The sequence below is a fragment of the Terrapene carolina genome, unplaced genomic scaffold, assembly GCF_002925995.2.
Source record: "Terrapene carolina triunguis isolate 2854851 unplaced genomic scaffold, T_m_triunguis-2.0 Scaffold249, whole genome shotgun sequence".
Classification (NCBI taxonomy): Eukaryota; Metazoa; Chordata; order Testudines; family Emydidae; genus Terrapene; species Terrapene triunguis.
Genome location: NW_020664600.1, coordinates 770,639 through 777,160, shown reverse-complemented (window position 1 = coordinate 777,160; position 6,522 = coordinate 770,639).

The window sequence follows — 6,522 nt, the reverse complement described above, 5'->3', positions numbered from 1 at the left end:
GGGAAGGAGGGAACAGCATCCCCTCTCCAGCTCGGCCCAACTCTATGGGCTGTGGAGAGTGGCTCACCCATGCTCCCCAGGTGAGAGGGACGCATTAGTGGGTACCTCCCCTCCACTTCCATGGAGGGGCTTGTATCAGGTCCTGGACTGGCACATGGGTGGTCCAACCGCAGGCTTCCTGGGTTACTGTGGGCAAGGTGCATGGGCATTTTCTTCACTGTGCTACAGTCCTCAGCTCTGTTACAAGGGACTTCTCAGCCGGCTTGTGGTCAGATCCAGACCAGCCAGTCACTGGTCCCATATCCCCACGTCCATCAGTAGAGAATGGGAAAGGCTGGAGTCATGCTCTGATGTCTGAGAAGGGCAAGAGAATCCATACGCTCCTGAGGCAGCCCTGGAAGTCCTGCTGGGCCCCTGCCCTCTGGATGGCATCAGCTCCAAGGGAGAAATCCATACAGGAACGTCACCCCGAACAATCCTTTGGACAATGTTAGATACAGCGCAGGTGGGTCCCTTCCGTGGCTTGACTGTGACTTTATGGCTTTCAGCTCCGTTCCAGATCGCGCTCCCTGGGCTTTAATAACCCTTGTCATTAAAACTGGTTGAACAGTGTAGCAGCTGCCAGAATACCATCAAGAACTCTCAACAGGCTCATTCTCCCAGTACACCCTGTCCTTGGCTCCCGATTCCAACTTGGATGGCTGACAGTCCCCGCATAGCCCTCCCACCCCCCTTCTCCTGTGTGCAGTATTGGTTCTGTAGTGCTGTAGGGATTGGTGCTGAGAACAGCACTAGAGTTAAAGTTGAAACTGAATTTTCCTTTGCAGTCTAGTTCTGTTCTGCCATCAGTGTTTTTTGGAACAAATTCTTGACATATGTTCTGAGAACGGATGTACTGGAAGGAGTCACATTGCATGGGGAAACGGACTGGCGCCAAGTGCAGCAACAGCAGAAAATCCCTGAGTGCAGATAGAGTGCTCCCAGCTGTGCTGTTCAGGAGTGCCAAGAGCCAGTGTCTCAGGCACAGCAGCGTACCCCGTGGAGCACTTTCTCCAGAAGAATCACTGACAGAGGGGTTGGGTTTCAGTGGTAGCCGTGTTAGTCTGTATCAGCAAAAAAAACCAAGGAGTCCGTGTGGCACCTTAGAGACTAACTAATTTATTTGGGCATAAGCTTTCGTGGGCTAGAACCCACTTCATCAGCTGCATGAAGTAAAAAATACAGGAGCAGGTATAAATACATGAAAGGATGGGGATTGGGGCAGGAAGATTTGCCTAACTGAAGGCTCCAGGCATCCATGTCCCTGGGACAGAAGATTCTCCAGCTGCTCCTCACAGCTCCTACAACAGCATCTGCCTGTACCCCAGAGGTGATAAACCCTTGCTGTTACAGAGAGGCTGAGGCCGGGAGGAGGAGGGGGAAAGGAGGAGAAAGAGAGCAAGCAGGGAATGGAAAGATGAGAAAAATCATTGGAGGGTCTTTGATAGAGGGAGGCGCAGGCTGGCTTGCCTCCCTCCTCTGGCTCCTGCAGGTCCAGCTCTGTCCCCATGTCCCAGAACAGCATGGTCCTGTAGATGGCATCAGGGTGGGGCTGAGATCTCAGCTGGTGGGCCTACCTCTCCCTCTCTGGACGTTTGGTGAGGATGGCGTCAGTCATGGAGCTCAGGGTTTGTTCTGCTGAATAATTCAGAGCAGAGTGATGGACACAACAGATCTGAGAGCGTGTGAATCTCTACAGTGCCTTGTGGGCCTCAATCAGCACAGGGGCCTTGGAGAGGCTGTGTGCCTGTCCTGTGCTGAGGCAGATGGGGACAGATTGGTGCAGGCTAGAGCAGCCTGAGGGCTGCCCTAAGTAATAGGCTCTCTAAGTGCTGTGTCAGCAGAGCTTAGCTTGGGTGCAGGACTCTGTAGGCCATGTCTCCTCCTGTCCCTGAACGCCCCCTGTGCCAGTGGTTTTGCAGTGGTGGCACAGAGCTGGGAGATCCAGGCCTCTTTGCATAGCTTAGCAGGGGCAACGTGTCCCCAGAGCGAGGGTCAATCCCTCCCAGAGCCCAAAATGTCCTAGACTTGTTTGTTATAACAGGACAGGGAATAAGGCCTGACTGACAGCCACACAGAGGAGAGCATTGAGGTTGTCTGGGCTAGGAGGGTAGGGACCCGTGTATCATAGAAGAGGTGCTATCGATAGGTCCGTGGCTTTAGAATATGTTCTGTGGTGCTGGGTGTTGTATCATTGTCCCTTAGGAACTCTAAGTGCTTTTCCAGAAGCATTTATATTTGAATAGCCACAGGCCCCGTACCACCTCGTGAACTCTCACAAGCAGATTCTCCCTAGCAGGAATTGTGCATCAATTAATTTCTCAGTAGGAGAGTCCGTCAACCCTGTACGTTGTCAGAGAAGTCGGAGCCAGACGCTCAGAGACGTATGCACCAAGCGTTCTCAAAGGAAACCCAGAGGAAACAGCTACCTCCCTGGATAGGCTCAGCCCGCTGACTAAGAGCCAGCCGCACTAACCCTGTGCCACAGCGATGGTTTGCTAAAATAATGGGAGGAAGCAGGTGGTGTGACGCTTGTCACTGGCTTTTCTCCAGGAGGCTATTTCTGCATCCAGGTGGCGTTTGTAGAGAACTCTGTAAATGGTACAGCTTGGAGAAAATGGAGAGAAGTCGTGACATTCATCTGCAGAGCCCAGGTTACACAGCTCTGCACTGGGGCTTGGTGTAAACTGGAGGGTGGGGAGGTGGAGGAATGCCAGTTCTTTAAGGGGGATGTCTCAGCCAGACCATTAGCAGCACATTAGGATAGGGACCATTAGCAGCGGTCCCTATCCCCACCACCCAAACCCAGCCTCAAGTTGTGCAGATGCAGCATCGTGGAGGTGCCTGTCTGGGCTCCACAGCTCAGTTTGGGCCAAGTTTTGCACTTACAGCAGGGATTCAACCACTTTGTTACTGTGAAAAGTGCGAATTAGCCTTCAACATGACCGTGCGTGCTCTGAGTGTGGAATGGGTTTTCTGAGAATGTACCAGGACATCTGTTAACTAGTTTGAATAAAAACTAATTAAAAATGGATCCTCTAAGATTCTGAGAACCCTACGTCAGACCTTTTCTGTCTGCGATGATCTGAACAGAATAACCCTAACTCTTCCAGCTTCCCACTGAAATCCTGCACATTGACCATGTTTCCAGCCACGTTTTAGAGGCAATGGCCATTTTTGACATTACTCAGAGTGAAAGTTTCTCCTTCAGCAGAGGCTGGCCTATAGTTGGTCAGAGAATGCCATGAGTGCCCCATTTCAAAATGGGCTGCCATCTTCTATTGTTCTCAATGAGGCCGAAATGCCAGGTGCCCTCGGCAGAAATGTCCACTGCCTCCATTTGCTGGCTCTTTGCAGGGGTCCTGAATCTGCTTCCTTGCAACACAGGATGCTGCTACCGTTTTCACTGAATGCAGCTCGGTTTCACTCATGCTGGAAGCAACGGCAGCTCGGAGCCATTTTGAAAGAGGGCCATTCTTCATAGAATCAGAGAAGATTAGGATTGGAAGACACCTCAGGAGGTCATCTAGTCCAACCCCCTGCTCAAAGCAGGACCAACCCCAACTAAATCATCCCAGTCAGGGCTTTGTCAAGCCAGGCCTTAAAAACCTCTAAGGTCCCTCGGTAACCCATTCCAGTGCTTCACCACCCTCCTAGTGAAAGTGTTTCCTAATATCCAACCTAGACCTCCCCCACTGCAACTTGAGACCATTGCTCCTTGTTCTGTCATCCAACCACTGAGAACAGCCGAGCTCCATCCTCTTTGGAACCCCCCTTCAGGTAGTTGAAGGCTGCTATCAAATCCCCTCTCCCTCTACTCTTCTGCAGACTAAACAAGCCCAGTTCCCTCAGCCTCTCCTCATAAGTCATGTGCCCCAGGCCCCTGATCATTTTCGTTGCCCTCCGCTGGACTCTCCAATTTGTCCACATCTTTTCTGTAGTGGGGGGCTCAAAACTGGATGCAATACTCCAGACGTGGCCTCACCAGTGTCGTTTCTCAGAAGCTGATTTCATTTTGCAACCTCTGACGAACTTTCAGTTACAAAAAATAACAGCAAAAAGTGACCATTCCCCCTCCCTCAATATTTATCCTCTAAAACTGACGCAGGGACAGAAAAGTGTGCATGCGGATATATGATTGCATTCGGGGGGGTGGGAGGGAGAGAGAATCTCCAAAACTTTCTTTTGTGCTGGAATAGCCCGGGCAGCTGGGAATGCTCTACATGTCTCAGCCAGCAGGGACTCCTCCAAGCAATCTGGATTCCAGCCAGACCTGCCCTTCGTCTGGGAAGTGTCTGGGCGGGGAGCATGCAGAGCCCCTGGGGATGCACTGCGAGAGCGGGCGGGTCTCAGGCACCCTATCTTTAGCTGAGCTGCATGGAGTCTTCTCTGCCCCAACACACGCCTATGGGCAGAGGCGGATTAAGATTTACTGGGGCCCTGGGCACAAAGAATATTTGCCCCCCCCATTCCCTTCCCCCCAAGGCCACAGCCGGAAGCAGGGCCATGGTAAGAGCTGCCTGGGGAGCCCTGAACCCTCCACCTGCCCGGGGCAGTGCGCCCTGGAGGGCAGGGACATGGGCCGGGGGCTGCTCTCAGCCCCCCTGAACCACTGCCCAGGGCAGGTGGAGGATCTGGGGCTCCCCACAGCTGCCTGGGCTCCCTGGGCGGCTCTTGCCACAGCCTAGGGCAGTGGTCCCCAATATGTGTGGCATGTCCCCTAAGGGGGCACAGAGGAATATGTTGGGGGGGCATAGCAGGGCCTGGGTCAGCCCCCATGGGGAGTGGGGAGGGAGTGCACCCTAGCTCCAGCTATGGCTTCGCTCCTGACCATGCCCCCAGCTGCAGCTACAGTCCCACTCCTGGCCCCTGGCTCCCAGCCCCCACTCCCAGCTCTGGACCAGGGGAGCACCCAGCCCAGCCAATTATACTGGTGCACTGGCTACAGCGTCCCCACGCTGAGTCCAGAGCATTTCGCACCCACTCCTGCTCCCTTCGGCCTGAGAACAGGGGATCCAGCCTGGGTAAGGGGGGGGCAACCAAAAAAGTTTGGGGACCACTGGCCTAGGGTGACCATATGTCCTATTTTGGCCCCAGTTTGACCCCTTGCCAACTAGATAATCAGTTGGCAAGAGCAAATGGGACAAATGCCCAGTTTTGCCAAAAAGTGGTTCGGGGGGATGAGTGGCAGGGCTTGGTTGGGGGGGGTGAGTGGTGGGGATTGAAGGGGGGTAAGCAGTGGGGCTTGGGCCAACCCCACATAGGGAAGCAAGGGGGCTTGGGCCATAGGGTGACCAGACAGCAAATGTGAAAAATTGGGACGGGGGTGGGGGGTAATAGGAGCCAATATAAGAAAAAGACCCAAAAATTGGGACTGTCCCTATAAAATCGAGACATTTGGTCACCCCAGTGGGCCAGCTCTGCTCAGGGGGTGGGGAGGGGCTTGGGTGAGTGGCTTGGGCCAGCTCCTCATGGGGGGGGGAGGGGGGCGAATATGGTCATCCTACCACAGCTGGGCTCCTGCTTCTGGCCTGGCCAGGGTATGGGGCCTCAGGGGAAAAGGAGGAGCAGGGATAGGGGCCAGAGTTTCGGTGATTTTGCGGGGTGCTGTCAAATTGGCTGGGGCCTTTGGGCACATGTCCCATGGGCCCGTTGGTAATCTGCCATGGCCTAGGGGAGGCAGACAGCACCATCCGGAAATAGGACTGCCAGTCTCCAGGATCATCCTGGAGTCTCCAGGAGTAAAGATTAACCTTTAATTAAAGGTTATGTTGTGTGATGAAATCTCCAGGAATACGTCCAACCAGCACTGACAACCCCAGCCGGAAACAAGCACCGGCTTGCGGCAGCAGGCCCAGCTCAGGCAGCAAAGGGAAGGTGGGGCTCCACCATTGTTCTTCAGACAGGCCTCTAGGGTGGACACCACTTCTTGCTTCACTCCTGTGCACCCCCACAGTGCGCACACTGTGTTCTCGCCCCTACGCACACCCCCATAATCATCCATATGTCCAGCCCTGCCCCATAGGGAGCCCCCTGTCCCATTCCTGCGCCCCCCGTTCCCCTACGTCCTGGCCTGCAGGTTCCCCCTGGGCTGGGTCTGTTCCCACACTGCTGCCTCACAGGGACTCTCCCGCAGCTCTTGCCCAGGCTGTTTGTCCTGTGAGCCACTCTTAGGCTGCAACTTCCACCCCCCAGCCCCATTATGTGTACTCTGCGCCTGCCCCATTCCCAGGCTGCAACACCAGGGGTGCAACAGCTGATTCTCGGGCCCTGCCCTTTGGGGAGCTGCCAGCCCATGCTCCTGGCCCCTTTGTTCAGCTGTCCAGTTTCTGCTCCCCACAGGCTCTGTGCCTTGCCTGCTGGCCAGCCAGCCTGTGTCCTACTGCTGCAGCTCCAGTCCTCTCCTGCTGCTGGGGCGCAGAGAACCCCTTCCTTAGCCTTATCCTACTGCAGCCCAGGAGAGCCGAGGGTCTGCTCCCCCAC